Below are 18,638 nucleotides of genomic sequence, written 5' to 3' on the forward strand. Positions count from 1 at the left end.
ATTGTGCTTTAAAGATACTATGTTTTATTTTTTAAAAATTGAAGCTTTGTGGCAACCTTGAGTTGAGCAAGTCTTTTGGTGCCATTTTTCCAACAGCATTTGCTCACTTCGTGTCCCTGTGTCACATTTTGGTGGTAATTCTGGCAATATTTCAAACTTTTTCATTATGAATATATATGTTATAGTTATCTGTGATCAGTGATCTTTGATGTTACTATTGTCATTGTTTTGGGGCACCATGAAAGATGGCCATATAAGACGGGGAGCTTAACAAATATTGTGTGTGTTCTGTTTCACTGACCAACTCTCCCCCTCTCCTCAGGGCTTCTTAATTCCCTGAGACACACACAATAATGTTGAAATTAGGCCAATTAAGCACTCATGTCTCTCACTTTAAATTCTCATTTTACATAAAAAGCTAGAAATATTTAAGATTAGTGAGGAAGGCATGTCGAAAGCAGAGAAAGGCCAAAAGCTAAGTATCTTGTATAAAACAGCATCAAATGAAAATGAAGAGTTCTTAAAGGAAATTAAAAGTGCTACTCCAGGGAACACATGAATGATAAGAATGCAAATCAGCCTTATTGCTGACATGGAAAAAGTCTGAGTGGTCTGGATAGAAGATCAAACCAGCCATAACATTCCCTTAAGTCAAAGCCTTAACAGAGCAAGGCCCTAACTCCTCAATTCTATAAAGGCTGAAGGAGGTGAAGAAGCTGCTGAAGAAAAGTTTGAAGCTAGCAGAGGCTGGTTCATGAGGTTTAAGGAAAGAAGTCATCTCCATAACAAAGAATTGCAAAGTGAAGCAGCAAATGCTGATGTAGAAGCTGCAGGCAAGTTATCTAGAAAATTTAGCTAAGAGATTAATGAAGGTGGCGCCATTGAACAACAGATTTTCAGAGTAGATGAAACAAGCCTTGTGTTGGAAGAAGATGCCACATAGGACTTTTGTAGCTAAAGAGAAGTTGATGCCTGGCTGCAAAGCTTCAAAGGAACAGGATAACTGTTTTGGTAGGGGCTAATTCAGCTGATGACTTTAAGTTGAAGCCAATGCTCATTCACTATTTAGAAAATCCTAGGCTCCTTAAGAACTATGCTAAATCTACTCTTTCTGTGCTCTATAAATGGAACAACAAAGCCTGGATGACAACATATCTGTTTACAGTATGGTTTACTGAATATTTTAAGCTCACTACTGAGAACTACTGCTCAGAAAAAAAAGATTATTTTCTTAGTATTACTGCTCATTGACAATGCACCTTATTACTCAAGAGCTCTAATGGAAATGAATGATGAGATTAATGTTATTTTCAAGCTGCTGACACAACGTCCACTCTGCAACCCATGGATCAAGGAGTAATTTTGACTTTCAAGTTTTATTATCTAAGAAATCCATGTCATAAGGTCATAGCTGCCATAAATAGTGACTCCTCTGATGAATCTAAGTAAAGGAAATTGAAAACCTTTTGGAAAAGATTCACCATTCTAAATGCCATTAAAAACACTCATGATTCACGGGAAGGGGTCAAAATATCAACAGTAACAGGAAGAAGTTGATTCCAACCCTCCAGGACGGCTTGGAGAAATTCAAGACATCAGTGGAGGAAGTAACAGCAGATGTGGTGAAAATAGCAAGAGAACTAGAATTAGAAGTGGAGCCTGAAGATGTGACTGAATTCCTGCATTCTCATGATGAAGCTGAAATGGATGAGGAGTTGTTTTTTCTGGATGAATGAAGAAAGTGATTTCTTGAGATGGAATCTACTCCTGGTGAAGATGCTGTGAAGATTGTTGAAATGACAACAGGAGATTTAGAATATTACATAAAGTTAGTTGATAAAGCAGCAGCAAGGTTTAAGAGGATTGACTACAAAATTGAAAGAAGTTCTACTGTGGGTATATTGCAGTCAAACAGCACTGCATGCTACAAAGGAGTTCTTTGTGAAAGATGAGTCAATTTATGCGGCAAACTTTGTTGTTGTCTCATTTTAAGAAATTGCCACAGCTGCCCCAACCTTCAGCAGCCACCACCCTGATCAGTCAGCACTGAGGCAAGACGTTCTACCAGCAAAAGGATTATGACTTGCTGAAGGCTCCGATGATGCTTAGCCTTCTTTAACAAGAAAGTATTTTTAAATTAAGGTATGTACTATTGTTTAGACATAATGTTATTGCATACTTAATAGACTACACTATAGTATAAACATAGCTTTTATACACACTGGGAAACTAAAAGAATTGCGTGACTCAATTTATTATGATTTTGCTTTATGGTAGTGGTCTGGAGCTGAATCCGCAATATCTCGGAGAAATGCCTACATGTACTGAATATGTTAAAAGTTAGGCATTGAGTTTATTTTATTTTAAATAAGGAGGCCAGGCTAGAGAAATATGATTCCCATGTTATATAAAGTGATTGCGTCACTGGTCCTCTTCTTACTGGATGTTAAGAGAGAAGAAGGTTTAAAAGGCAAGCCCCCACTTTTGCCATAGCAGCCTCGGGGGAAGGCGCATGCAGAGGCCTGTTTCTAGCAGACATGACTGCAGTGGGAAGCACAAGACAGCAGAGTGAGGACCCAACCCTGACCTGGGAACGGAGGCTTCTGTGGTGCAGATCCTGCTTATGCAGGTTATGACTTGAGACTAAACAAGACCCCAGTGTGATCCTCTAAAACAGCTTATTCCATAATCCAAGAAAGGTCAGAAGTATCACAAATGTCAGCAGCCGTATTCATCTTCAGAGAGTTGCCTGTGCCAAGCAAGTGTCCTCTGCTGGGTGTGAAAATGGGAAAGAGCACTTGGTGCCACTTGGATGATTTCCTTGTCCACAGAACCTCATGTAGTTCCTCACTGTTTTCCTTTTTCTCTTGTTAAAATGCTGGATGTCACCATTTAAACCAAGCTGAGGGCAAGGATGATTTGAATGTGATAGTCCAGAGACTGTCCAGTGTAACTCTGCTTTATTCATCAAAGCCAGTGACTCTGAACTAGGAATTTTGAGTCCTGTGGTCAAAGCTTGGGGATTAGTAAATAAACTCTTGTCTTTCATTAGGAATACAAGATGTTTTATTTGACGAAGCAGCATTCATATTTTCTCAACTTCCTGAGCTTTCAATAAGACCATAGTTCCAAAAGACATACTAAACTTAAAAAATACAAACATAAAATACAAAGCAGTGAAAACACCATTGTCCATATTTATTTGTTGAGTGAAAATCTTACTCTTCCAAGGTTGTCATCCTGTTACCTGTTATAAACTTCTACTAATATAATAATTTGACAAGGATGAAATCAAATTTTGTCTGAGTTCAATTTATTATCCCTCCATTCCTGTTAAGAAGAAGAAAAAAAAAAAAAACTCAAAAGCTAAAATACAACTTCAGAGTCACTGAAGTCTCTCTTAACCACAATAGAAAGATTACATTAAAACCAGAAGCACATTTTCATCTGTGTCAAAAATGTGATTGGATTGCTTAAGCAAGATATTAAACCAAATGAAATTCTGCCCAAGTCAATGCACAAGCTCTACAGATTTGTTTGTTTGTTTGTTTGTTTGTTTGTTTGTTTTGACAATGGAGACACATTGAAGACTGACACCAAATAGAAAAGATAGCTTTTGAAGTCATATTAGTTTGATGGGGACTCCCTTACCATTCCTCCATCAAAATGTGCTATCCCATTATGAAGAACCTCCAAACTGCTTTTATGGAGTTTATATTCATTGTATTCCTGTCCTGAATGATATTACTTCTGTTCAAGTAAGAATTCTTATCTTTCCTTAGTTATCTAGACTATCTCAAAAGAATCAAGGTATTTTGCAGCCTTTTTTATGAGACAGTGAAGCCAATTCCTCAGCCTACCTCCCCACACAATTCCTCTGGCAATTTAATACTTTAATAACAATTTTGAAAGATTATTTTCAAGTGTTATACACTTTATTGGATTAATTTTATTCATTTTATAATTAGTAGAAAATCTTTAGTATTGGCATATAGATTTATAAGGACCCATTAGGTCATTCATATTTAAATGGACTTGTTCCAATAATCACATCTACTCTCTTTCCACTTATAGCTTCTGTTGATCAATTCTCTCACCTAATTACTAAAATGACAAAATTTTTTTGACATGTTCAGTCATACAGAGCTATTTTGAAAGTCTCTGTATGTGTTGATAGTTTTAAACTTGTATTTTTGCCTGAAGTGAATAAAAATAAATACAGATAAATTAAAATATTAATATAAATTAGTTTCTCTTATAGTCATAAAAATTCTTGAGAAATTCATGTATCCTTTCCTTCTATCTTCATGATAGCCATTTGTGAAGCCATTTTAACTTATTTGTTAGATTTATCCATGTAGTCCATGTGGTTTATACCTTAAAAGGAGTATTTTGCCCTAAAACTTAGCAAACTAGAAATGGAAGGAAAACTTCCTTAAATTAATAAAGAGTATCCATTCCTGTAATCAATTTTTGTGTAAACAAACCACCTCAAAACTTAGTGGCTTTAAAAACAGTTTATTGTTATCTCTCATGTTACTGTGGGTTGACTGAGACCAGTTGGAAAGTTCTCACTTGGAGTTTTGTCATTGTAGAAGTCAACTGCACAGTCATCCAAGACTGCTCACACGTAGGCTGGCCGTCGGTGCTGATGCTGACTAAGAGTTTCCCAAGGCTTTTACCTACAGAGCATACACTTGGCCTCTGTATCTTGGGTTCCTCACAGTGTGGTGCTCTTAGGGTTGCTGCCATTCTTACATGGCTGCTCAGGAGTCTAAGAATGAATGAATGTTCCAGGAGACAAGACGTAGAAGCTGCTAATCTGTAAGAGTCTAGGCCAAGGAACCTGATGTCTTCCTCCTTTCAAAGTTCCTCAAAGCCATCCAAATTCAACAGGAGGGGACACAGAACCCGTCTCTCAATGGGAACAGTATGAAGGAATGTGAGGCAGTCTTTAATCCACCATAGCATTTGAGAGAAATCTATGAAAAAAAAATTAACATGAACATGCAGAAGAAGTTTAATTAAATTCAGAGATAAATAAGAAATTCTGACAACAGTATTATTTAGCTGGAGGTCCTAATGCAGTAAGCAAAAGAAATTAAATAAGAGACATAAATATTGAAAAAGAGAAGAATAGCACACTTTACAGACCATAAGATCATTTCCCTAGAAAATTAAGAAAATAACTTAAAATTCAAACTGATTAAAACTCAAGATGATAAAGTAGAATACCGACAAATAAAAAAATAGTTTAGTTTTATAACACTTGCATAATACAATTTAGAAGTATAAGGGGGAAAAGATGCTTATAATAGCAAAAAAAAAAAAAAAAAAAAAAAGAGAAAAAAAAAAGAAAAACCAAAAAATCTCAGAGCTACAAAATACTTAGTTAAAATGCATAACAAGAAATTTATAAGAACTTTACTCAAAAGCATGAAAGAAAATGAATGAATGAAGATTCATTACATATTCTTGGAGTATTAATACTCTGTTTTTCCTCAAACTAGTCTCTAGTCTAATGCAATCGTAATGAATAACTTAACAGAATTTTTATTAGATTTATGACATTTAGACAAGTCTTCTAAAATTTGATGTTTATTCTAAAACATATCAAATGAAAAAGATAGGTAATAATAACCATAATTTTTAAAAATTTATGGATGCCTACATATACCAAAAAAATTCCATAGATCTGTATAAATACATCATTGTTTTATGAATGCAGAAAAAAAAGAAAGCAATGAAGAATTAAAAATAAAAGAACAAAAAAAGCTGACAAATGCACATATGGAAATGTAATACATAGCAATCAGTCATAATAGGTCAGACTATCCAATAAACATTAAGCACAGAAAAAGTTGATTAGAGATGAGTATAGGAAAATATATTTGTTAAACAAACAGAAAAAAGAGGAATTCATATGGACATAGATGACAAATAATTAAAATCTTGGTTCACATAGAGTCCCTGTTCAAAGTTAAAAGATAAAGAATATGAAAATGAATATGTGTATATTCATGTATGACTGAAGAATTGTGCTACACACCAGAAATTGACACAACATTGTAAACTGACTATACCTCAATAAAAAAAGATAATTATTAGAGTAAACAAAATTAGTTGCATAGTATATAATAGACAAATGATTACTATTCTGAATATATACTAATTATTAATGTAAACACAAAATTACATTTGAATGTTGGTCTTCTAAATAGAAGAAACATAAATGGCCAACAATCATATAGAGATATTCACTGCCAGTTAGACATACAAATTAAACCAAGAATACAAATAAATATAAAACATTCTATTTTCCCTACAGACTAAATATATCCAAGTGCTGGCAAATATCTTATTTTGACACTGTGGGGAAAGTTACTCTCATACACTGTTGATGGGATTATAAATCAACACATAATTTTTGATAATGGCAATTGAAATTTAAAATGTACATATTGGGTCAGCAATCAGATTCTTACATATTTAGAAGTAAATTCATTACATATTTAGAAGTAAACTGCTCAAAAGTGACAAAAATCTTCATTCCAATGTCTGGTTCTAGCTTGGGGGACCTCGTCCATAAGTTTCCTAGGCACCAGCAGGAGCTGAACAGCACCCCTGCACAGAGGTCTGAGTCCCAGCTTTGTGTAGCCCCTCATCCAAGGATCTTTGTTCTAAAATAGCAAACTCTCTCTTTCATTCCCCCAGACTTAGGGGTGGTTTATTCTTTCTGCACTGACTACCACTACCTCTTGTCAGCAATACCATCATCTTTTTCTTTTGCCTTTTCTGTTTTCTAATAATACCCATTCAACAATTCCTTTTATTAAATTCTCTCTCTGTTAAAATAACAGGCATGTTTTCCTGTATTCTGACAGGACCTTGATTGATATGTATTCATATATTGATATATATTCTATTTCTATAGATAATATTATGATAGATTATAGTAACCTATCCTTGAAAAATATGGATACCATTAGTTCTGGGCCTGCTGTAAAATTGCTTTTGCTTCTTTTACTTTTGCTTGTACACCATTAGCTCCAAGTCATTGAGTGTGTTTTGTAGACACAGGAAACATTATCTGAAATACAAAAGGAGATGTGTTCATAAAGCTTCTCTGTAATTCCTGGCAATAGTTTATTGTTTTTGTCACAGTCCATTTTGTACAACCAATCTGGAAACAACAGATTTCTTACAATTTTTGATTTTGCAGACTTTGAAGCTTTTAAAATTCTTATTTATCACATGATTTAGACAAACTTTACCAGGAGAATTTCCAAAGAGAAGGCCCCATAATTTCATTACTAAAATTTTTATTCTATTTAAAGAATTTCAATTATTTGTTGGCATGGACTATCCAAACCAATTTTATGTGGAAATATTGAAAATTGATTTTTTAAATTTAATTACAATCCAATTGATTCACACATATTACAGATTATCTTAGGTTTATAATTCTCTGATTAGAAACTATGTCTCATCTAATAAAGAGATAAAGGTTAGAAACTCATTTTAAACTAAACTTTCCTAATAACTTTAAAACATTAATTCATAGTTAATGTTCTTCAATATATGGCAGAACCTGGTCTTTAATTTGTTTACTTCATGGTCTGGTTATCCCATATGCTTGTGTTACCAACTCAGGAACATCCAGCTGAGACCCCCTTTCTGCCCTGTTTAGCCCTCAGATCTGTGGGCTATGGTACTACCCTTTTACTTCCCTATGTCTCTCCATTGTCTGACCTCTGAAGCTCATTCATCCTGATGGGTAAGCTATAAATCTTCCTAGTCTCTTTCATCAATGTTAAAAAAGTCTTTATTTGCTATATTAGAATTACCTCTTACATTTTTATTCTATAAAATCACTACTAAATTACACTGCTAATCAATAAATTCCATGGTCATTTAATATTCTCATTGCATTGACAATCTTAAGAAAAATCACGTCCTCTTTTTGGAAACTTTCTTCCTTGACTCTTCTTGTCCTTCAAACATCACCATCCTCCAGCTTCTGTGATGGCTCCAACTCTGTTTCATTTCTCTCCCTTAGATGCTGAAGTAAATATAGTTTCTGAATTTCTGTCAAAAATTCCTTATATGGATTACTCAGTACTCAAATTTAGTCTTTCTCCAAATTTCTTAAGACATGAACCTCAAGATAAAATATATTTTTACACAGATGCACCTGCCATCACTTTGAAATCTTAAAGTCTTATTAATTAGATAGTTTTGTCTAGAAAAAAGCCATTATATAATAATCCTAAGTTTATAAGGACCTAACAATATAGTCTCACAAAATATGAGGCAACTTATGACTGAGTGACTGGAAGAAAATTGAGAGATTCACATAAACAGTGGATTTTTTTTAGGACACATTTAACTGAAACCAGCTATAATGCTTACTTCTCTGACTACGATGCTATTAGACTTGAAACCCCCCTATATTTGGAAATGAATACCCATCTTAGTAATCATTATGGAAATTACAAATTAATTAAAACTGAATGGAAACCAAAATAATACCTCTCAAAACTTGCCATATTAAAATTCACTGACATTCTCACAGGAGCACAGTGGGGTAGATATTATGCTTATCCTACTTTTCACAGGGAAGGAATTTAAGGAAATAAGGGAGTAATTAACTTGCCGAAGCTGTTGGTGAAACTAGGATTGAATCAAGTTTGTCTGAGCCCTTAATCACTACACTATAATGCCTCTCACTAGAAAACTATTTTACTTCCACAAAGAGATTATACAATAATGAAGCAATAATCATTGTGAATCTTTTTGAGCTGAACTACACTGCAAATATTGTTGCATATTTAAAAAAAGAAAATGATGAACATAATAGTCATGCAAGAGTCAACATGCCTTTCCATCTTTCCCAGAGGAAGTTGGCAATAAAGAAGTAAGTACATAAAGGGTCTGAATAACCACCAGCTAATTATTTCAGAATTTGTAATTGACTATTTCTTGGGTTGGGGAGAAAATAAATCTATTTTATCAGATTATTTAAAATTAGACAAAACACTGAAAAACCAAACATGTTAAAGAACAAATCTTTTTGTTACACTACCAAAGCATGAATAATAGGAAAATTCAAAATTTGAAATTATTTAAAAATAAAATAAATGATGTATTTGGTCTACTCAAATTATTTTCATAAAGTAGGCTTATGGAAAGAAAGAGAAAAAAGTTTTTCTTTAATCCAACTATATTAATAATAATTGTAAAACAGCAAAATAATAGAATTAGTAAATACATTTTGTAGTTAGATCTTTTAAAAAAAAATCCTATAGAAATAATGACAACAAAAACACAGGCATTCTAAATTGGAAATGAGAAATGAGTAACAACCTCATTAGATTTTAAATGAAAAATGTGTACAGTTCTGAAAACTTAATAAAATATGACAAAAGAGGAAAAAAGTAAGTAATTATATATACTATACCATTTTGATCCTGTAAAAAATCACATGTTCTAAATACCTATGTAGCAGGAAAAATACTAAACACCACACTTAGTAATGAGATTTCAGGTGATTTTAATTTTATTATTCATCTGGCATTTTCTATATATCTGCAATGAACATTTATTATTTTGCAACTAGCGATAAAATAAAATGAAAAGCATTATTTCATGGTGTTGTTCCAAACCAAAGTCACTTGAGAAGCATTTTGAATGACAGCCATTTAACCAATTTTTATCTCGCCATTATTCAGGCATTCTCATGTCCACAGAAATTCTAATGGGTACCTTTCGGTAGAGCGGTGTAGGACCTCAGGGAAGGACATTCTTCCCCGACACTGTGCCATGTATAATTTGGGATAGGAAGCAGTAGATGATCCTTTTCATTCCATATATATGTATATGATGCAGTATGATGCAGTCTTAAAAAGAAGATCTTACCATTTGCAACAATTCAGGTGCATGTGAATCAGGAGGACATTATGCTAAGTGAAATAAGCCAGTTAGAGAAAGACAAATACTGTCTGGTATCACTTTCATGTGGAGTCTTAAAAAAAAAGAAAAAAGAAAAGGAACTCATAAAAACAGAGAGTAGAAAAGTAACTGTCAGGGGCTGGGTTGTGGGTGGAAATGGGCAAAAGTTAGTCAAAGGGTACAAATTTTAATTATAAGATGAGTAAGTTCTTTTTTTTTAACATTTTTTTATTGAGTCATAGTCATTTTACAAAGATGAATAAGTTCTGAGGCTCTGATATATGACTATAGTGACTATAGTTAATAATACTGCACTATATACTTGCAATTTGCTGAGAGTAGATCTTAAGTGTTTTTACCAAAAAAAAAAAAAAAAAAAAAGAGAGAGAGAGAGAGACTATGTGAGGAAATGAATGTGTTAATTAACTTGATTGTGGGAGTCATTTCACAATGTATATGTATATCAAATCATCATGTTGTACACTTGTAAGTATACTACAATTTTGTTTGTCAATTATGCCACAATAAAGCTGGAAAAAAGACTCCATTAGCATTTGAGTAATTTAGTCAGGATTTTATAAATATAGAACATTTAATGAGCCTAAGTGCCATCACTTTAATTTATAGAACACGGCAAATAGCAGGTGATTGTCACTAGGTCTAAAGATAGGTGGGCGTTACGTGGTAATTTTGTATTGTGTAACAGATGCACATAAAACAGTCCTTGAATAAATTTCTCTACAGCATTTGTATCTGTTTGATGATGTCTTAAATTTTCTCCTTTTCTCAAATAAAAGTTTAATAAAATGGTTGCTTTAGTTTTCAATTGCTGTTGAAAAAATTACCACAAACTTAATGGTTTAAAACAACTCACATTTATTATCTTATAATTTCATAGAGATTTGATATGTATCTTCCTGGCCTAAAATCAAAATGTCAGCTGAACTACACTCCTTCTGGGGTGCAGACTCTGGGGGAGAATCTGCTTCCTTGCCTTTTCCATCTTCAGTAGTCTGTCCACATTCCTTGGCTTGTGGCCCCTGCTTCCACCTTCAGAGTTAGCAACTTCATATCTCTCTGACCATTCCTCAGGAGTCACATCTCCCTCTCTGACCATAGCCACTTTAAGTTTCACCGATTAGATTACATGCACCCAGATAATCCAGGGCAATCTTTCTATTTTAAGATCTTTAATTATAATCAAAATTTTTTTGTCATTATAAATGAACTTATTCAGAGTTCTAGGATTTAGGATGTGCAGATCCTTGGTAAGGGCCATTGGTCTGCTTCCCAGAATGGTTGTCAAATGGACAACCAGAATTTTTTTCCTCTACTGAAGTGGTACTTTTTCTCATTAGTCCTATAACCTTACATTTAAATAAATTTTCAACAATCAACACTGGAATATAGTAATCTTTTTTTATAAATGGCACTATAAGTTCATTTTCATGTTTTCGTTCTTGGGTTTTTAAGGTGAAGACATAAATGATAATAATTTTCTCCAAGACGTTATTTCATAGAAATACGTTACATTCCAAAATCATGATCACAACATAATAATCTTATGTGAAATTTGTGATTTTTAATGTCCACATTTAGACTTTTTTCCTGATATATATATTTATATTCCTAATATATATATATTTCCTGATATATATATATCTATATATCAGCATTTTAATTAAACACACACATATCATGTCCTGACATATGCTTGTTGTGACTGTTTCTAATTTCTGGTTTCTTTATTCAGCAGTGCACTATAAAATATTCACATGATTTACAAATTTGTGTCTCTTACCTTATCATGCTATTCCTACTTCATATCTAGTATAAAGAATAAGTGGCCAAGTAATTCAAATAAATTAAAAATTGCTTGTAATTTCTCTTAATAGGTATATTACATCTTGGACACAACTATGAAGTCTGAAACCTGAAGTAGTCTGAAAGATATATACAGCTCATCATACGTAAGAGTTTTATATTTATCTGTGACTTAGGCTTATGGTAAACTAATAATAGTCTATTAGCATGATCATTTGAAATTTTCTTTTACTTTAAATGAAACGTTTTCCCTATTATGTCATCTTTGCAGTTGACATTACTTAATCATTAGGTTTTTGTTTTTTTTTTTTTTTTTGTAATCCATTGTGGATCAAAGCTATGGTAGAAAGTTTAACATAATTTCTATTTATAGTTGCAAAAGCGCTCACCCAAAGACATTCAAAAATAATTTGCGATTGCAATTGCTTCTTCAGCCAACAGGCTTTAAAGGTCTTTAAAGCAAGATGATTTCACAAAAGGTGAACATTTTCCATATTTTTTAGTTCTGTGCTTTTCCCTGTCCTGTAATCAAATGCAACCTCTTGTTCAGAAAGAATGACTTATGATTTGAATAAAATACCATATTTCATAATGTTAAGGGTCTGGTGGAAAAGGAAGAAAAATTTTAATAGGTAATAACTCCCCCCAGTACCCATTTAACCAAGACATGACTCAGCCCAGTGTGGAGTGGCGTCCTATGCTACTTCTTAGTAGCTCACTTCACCACCTCCCCAGGAAGGTGGACAATTACTGTTAGAAAATGTGAACATAAAATTACTATGGGGAAAAGTCAAATTCACAGTTGTGTACAAGTTCTTGAAGCCTCTGTCAAAGTGGTATGTTTCCTTCAAGTGAACAAAGGGAACTAAAGGGCTTATAGCTTAAAATAGTTCTTTTACTTCTACAAAACTACTTTAGATCTTTCAACCTATATAGAAATTCAATAAACAAGTAGACTATTCTTATATAGGCTCAATCCATCAAATATTTTCCAGACATATTCACTGAAATAAAAGTTCAAAGGGCTGTTAATTTTTTGTTTATAAACATTGAGAGCTGGTATGTTTAATAGTCAAGTAAGTTTAGGAAATGATGAATTAAATGAAGTCAGCTGGCTGTACTGCGAATCCCAGAAGTGGGGAAACTATATATGTATCTATTTCTGTACCTTTCATCATTGGCCTTCCATCACAAATACCTTAGAATATGCTCCTCTCTCAGATTCTTAAAATATTCCAGATTGCTAATGCAAACTTTGAATCTTTGTACATTTTAAATCTATGCAATTTTCACCAGGACAGAAAATGCTAAGAAGCATGTTTCCTTGGAAATGTTAGTTAATATTAAATGGCATGAAAGTAGGCAGCAAACTCTCTCGACAGTCTGTCCTACTCTAAAATGTAGTGGCATTTTACACAAGAGATACTGAAAAGATTTTAAATAAATATTTTGAGTAGAGCAGTGAATTATTTAAAAAAGCAGTTATATGAGACAAGACTGCGTAACAACAAATATTTATGTTGGAGTTTGTAGATGTGATAATGGTATTATTTCTTCTTTGTGTTTAAGGTCACCTGAGAACTACTTAGACAAATGGAATTTGGCTTGGGGCTAAGGCCACCCTGCAGGCCCTAATAACTTCGCTCACAGTTGTTTTTTGAGAAATTCCATCCAAAACTCAATTGCAGAGCCAATATACCAGAAAACCATGCCAGGAATTACCGCACTACCTCATATCTGCTTGGTCCATTAAACCAGTCAGAGAATGACAGGTCTTCAGAACTGCCTGATGGAAAACACTTGGGTCTTCTCTCGCTAAAATTGCTTGACTAAATGTAGAGCAGGGCAGAGCCCATATGTTCTCGAAGCAGATATCTCCCAAAGGGTCTGAGCCAGGCAAAACTCACTTTTTTCCCCAGCCTCACTAATCAGTCAAGGAAAATTTTAATTCTCTAAAGGGGAATAATAAATTGTGTGATGGGAGAAGAAGGACAGAAAATACTTTCATACAACAGTTTAAAATTTGGGTATGCTTTCAAATATTTCTAAATATCTAGATTTTTAGTGTTAGAGAAAATATTTAGTTATCCGTAATTCTGCATATTAACAAACATCCTATGATCTTTTTTATTGTGAAAGTTGAATAGCTAGGAATAGACCTAAGACCATTTAACAAATTGGGTGGGGGACTCAGACCCTTGAACTCTGTGACAGATGAAGCTGAAGCTGTTTTTCACCCTGGTTTGACAAAAATGTCCTACTACAATTAAACGAATGAAAAACACATGAAAATTTTACCTAGAAAGTTGTTTATAAAAACGAACTATCATGACCTCAAATTAGGAGGCACAGAGGTGAAGTAACTTGCCCTAAGTCACACAGCTAGGAATAGATGGAGCCAGAATTTAAACCCAAACAATTTAGCGCCAGTTTCTATGTTATTACTTTTTATGCTACAATAAATGAAATGAGAAATGAAATATCAACATGTTTAGCCTTGATTTCCCTTTTCAGGTTATTCTAAGCGATTAAACAGCTTGGGCTTGAATGTGGGATATTCTAAGATATCTAATTAAGCTGTTACTTATTCCCCCAAATTCACTCAAAATTTACTTTTTGCTTTTGCATTATTTTTCTTTCTTTGGTGGCATTTTATTAAGTAAGCATATGACATGTTAAGTGGTATTTTCTGCCAGGTTAAAATTTCTGGAAAAACAACTCTCCTTAACATTTGCTTGAGAGAGTGCATCTATTGTTAGTAGTTTAAATTGTTAATGTTATGTAAGAACACAGCCCTGTACTTCTAATATCTTTTAAATTAACCAATAAGGCAATCTTTATATTCTAGCAAGATTTTATACCTGTAGGTGAAACAAGAAGTTTACAGAATTGTTTAAGAAAAACTAGGATAGCCCTAAGTCTCCAAATTTGACACTCAATACTGTAAATCCTAAAACTAATTAATTGCAGACTCATTCCTCTGGATTTATATTCATGCTCTGCTATTGTATTTTAACCACTAACGTCATAAAACGACAAATTCCAAATGACTAATGAATAAGTTACCCTTTATAATAAAGTCTAAGATAATGAAACCACGTACTAAAAATCTTAAAAATCATTAGTGTTTAGTCTAATTAACTACAGATTAATTTAACACGTAAAGCTTGCCATTTTCAGGAAGCCTAACCTTAGAATAAGTTCAGGCTGATTGGAATTGTTTAGCTCAGATAAAAACCAACAAGTATGACATTGAGGCATAAGAGACATATCTCTCTTATGCCTTAGTGGAGAGGTTTGTTGTGAGTGGAAGAGGAAGCATTCTCTGACCCTTAACTAAGGTAGTGCTTGCTGCATTTTCCCATTTAGCATTTAACACAGTTGTGGTTTATGGATTTGAAAATGTGCTTGTTTATCATTCGTATGCCTGTGCCCATTTACCCCAGCACATGAGTGCCTGGAACACAAGAGCTGCCAGGTAGGCATTTTTCAACAGACAAAATAAAAATAAATGAACTGATTAATCTTTCCATCTTTGCTATTAAGAGGAATACTTTCCAGGTTGGAAATGGTCACACAGAAATAATTAAGAGAAAGCTCAGCAGAGAAGAGAAACTGGTGTGATACCACATGGCTACTTCAAATGAATGCAAGTCTCTAGGAAGAGGTAGATTTAATTTCTAGGTGCTAAAATAAATTTGTCTCTCAAGTTCACTCATTCTTCTTACTATCGTACCAACTTCATGAAAATAGGACCAGGACATTAAAAAAAATATATGCAGATATTTCTGTACCTCACATCTCACATCTTGAATTTCATTTGGGATGGAGGTCCAGGAATCTTTATTTAACAAAAAAATATTTCCAGATTTGAGAATCACTGCATAGAGGGTGAAGTAGAGAGATTAAGATTCCTTTTGCCCATATGGAAGTCACACTAACCCATGACTGAAAGAAATGTTGAAGCATTCTCCCTGCTTCACACTTGTCACAAAGTGCTGACTGTATATATCATTCTGCTGCATTTAATTACTCCAGTGTTTGAAACAAAAAGTCCAAGGATCCCACGTATTGACAGCAATTTCTATTGTCATAAAAATTAAAGATTTGCAAATTAAGCCTACTTTTCAGCATCAGATTCCTATATCCATAATCAATGACGTCTGTACTACATTGTTTCCTTTTTTCCTGAGTCCTTGTCATGATCAGGATCTCTCTGCATGGAGCAGTTCCCTGAATGGCATGGTGAGAAACTTTATATGGCTTTATTGCCTTGACATACAAGTGAAAAGGAATGTGAGATTTTAGAGTTCTATTTTGTCAAATCTTTTTATAGCAGTTAAGGATATACATTTAGACATTGTTCTTACGACTTTTAGTAATGAAAATTGTGAGAGTTCAAGCTTCACAGAATTAACTTGTCATGGATAATAGCACTTACCATCCATTCACCTCATACCCAATGTTACATTTTATTCTAAGTTCTAAGACACTTCATATATATACTTAATTTTTTTCACATAAGATTTTTGTAAGTAAGAGACATGTCTTACTTCTCTATAAAAATAAATAATTACTATAAGAAAAGAAGGAAATGTAAATAGATTGTAGCATAAGCCGAAAGCAATCTACGTCATCAGTAGGAAAATGTTCTGGTGATTGTCATTAAAGCATGAAGGTATTAATTTTACCTTTTGGAATTACAAAACAACACTGATGTAAAGAAATGTGGAGGAGGGTATAGCTCAGTGGTAAAGTGTATTTTTAGCATGCATGAAGTCCTGGGTTCAATCTCCAGTAACTCCATTAAGAAAATAATGAATCTAATTACTTCCCACCTCTAAAAAAAAAAAGAAAGAAAAAGTGATGCTACGTAAAATTTAATCAAAAAAAGAAAAAGCAGTGCTATTTTAGAAAAGAAAGTAAATGTGTTGAAATTTTTAATTACATGAATATCATACATAGTTGGTTGATCAGTTTGTATATCACTAGAGATATTTTATTTTTCACAGTCAGATTTCAAAACCAATTTAAATGTATAATGCTAAGTGGAAGAAGTCAATCTGAAAAGGCTACACACTGTATAATTCCAACTATATGCTGTTCTGGAAAAGACAAAACTATAGAGAAAGTTAAAAGATTAGTGTTTCCTGGGGGGCAGTGTAAAGGAGGGATGAATAAACAATTCTTAGGAGTTTTAGGGCAGTGATAATATTCTGTATAATGCTATAGTGGTGGATATATGTCATTATACATTTGTCCAAATGCATAGTATGTACAACACCAATAGTGAACTCTAAAATGAATTCTGGATTATGGACAATAATGATGCTTCACTGTAGGTTCATCAGTTGTAAAAAACATACCACTCTTGTGGGGAATATCGTTAATAAGAGAGACTATACATGTAAGGGAGCAAGGAATATATGCAAAAGCTCTGTCCCTTCTGCTCAATTCTGCTGTCAACCTAAAACTGCTCTAAAAGTTAAATTTTCTTTAAAAAAGAGTGGAAGACTAGTAAATGTGAATTTCAAACTTAATTGTAATTTCATTGTTTTCCACTGTGGTAACAAACAATACCTATATTTGTAAATGTTAGGTAATAGCCAAGCCCTTTAATAGACTATAGAAGTATATTTTTCCAAATAGTAGCAAGACACAATGAATTAATTTATTGTTCTATTTATAAAGAAAATAAGATTAAACCAAAAATATCACTCAAGTTAGATGGATTGGAGTTGTAACCAGGTTAGGCACTTATGTTGGTTCCCTATGGGAATAAAAAGTAGTTCTTAATCTATTGTTACTTCAAATCATTTTGAAAAATCCAACCACAACTTCCCTCCTTAAAACTGAAGTAACACAAATTGCAGAACTTCTAGCCATTTTTGTTAATTTAGCCTACAAGAACAGGCGATGAGGGTCATGTTTTGGGGGGCCACCAGTTGTAGTGACACACATATCCAGATGCAGTACCATCTTTAGGACAGAGCGCCTTCCTGGCAGCATGTCACCCTGAACCACAACGCTGGAGTTGCCTCCATCTTTGCCTGCTGGACTCTCAACTTGATGAATGTGCTCATGAATATATACTTGTAACCTCCGAGTTGGTCAAGGATGACTCTTTAATTATTAGCTGCATGGCTAGATGTACCAGAGCCCAGCAACCTAGGAGATAACTGCCCAGTAAGGATGCTCTGTGTTGTACAGTGATTAAAGAATCTATTCTGATCCTGTTTCTTGGGCCATTTTGAGTTCTAGAGAGGGCAGTAGAAGTAAGAACTGAAAGTATAAGCACAAGTTATTGAGGGGGAAACTGACAAGGACCTGGTTTATAAGTAAGGTAGAGTCACTACAGCGGGGAGATGGGACAGCTGGCTTCTGAGGGGATGATGAGATGCTCATATTGCTGGCACTTCTTTTGGTTCATATAAGTTTTGATTGTATCTTGAATGGTTACCACTGGTCTTCCAATTCTCTGTAGGCATTTCTGACATTCAGGTAATAACTCTCTATCAGGTGACCTTGGTATACCCTGTTCCTTGTAAGGTAAAAAAATCTTAATACAAAGTTTATGCAATGATAAAAATGAAAGAAGTATATCAACGCTACTGTATCTTATATAGCACACACTCTAACAGCATACTATTCACACCATACTATTAACATTTAGCTTTATGCTGTTTCTAATGGTGTATAATTCCAATGATTGTATGTTTTTGCCAAAATTATATGAATAGAGTTGAATGCTTTCTGTTGAAACATCAGGCTTCTTTATAACAGCAGATTTAAAAAAAAAATACTATAAAGAAAACTAACTAGGAAATCTAGAGAAGGGTTTTATTATCTACATTATATTAAAT

General features: G+C 33.6%; 1 long non-coding RNA gene across 1 annotated transcript in view; it reads left to right on the forward strand.

Annotated features, from left to right (window-relative positions):
• LOC123618341 (uncharacterized) overlaps positions 1-18,638 on the forward strand; it is a 34,449-nt gene that overhangs the window by 1,176 nt on the left and 14,635 nt on the right. Inside the window, exon 2 of the long non-coding RNA XR_006726765.2 lies at positions 11,847-11,921. This is a non-coding gene — a long non-coding RNA (uncharacterized LOC123618341). The remainder of the gene's footprint in view (positions 1-11,846; positions 11,922-18,638) is intronic.

The sequence above is a fragment of the Camelus bactrianus genome, chromosome 5 (assembly GCF_048773025.1).
Source record: "Camelus bactrianus isolate YW-2024 breed Bactrian camel chromosome 5, ASM4877302v1, whole genome shotgun sequence".
Classification (NCBI taxonomy): domain Eukaryota; kingdom Metazoa; phylum Chordata; class Mammalia; order Artiodactyla; family Camelidae; genus Camelus; species Camelus bactrianus.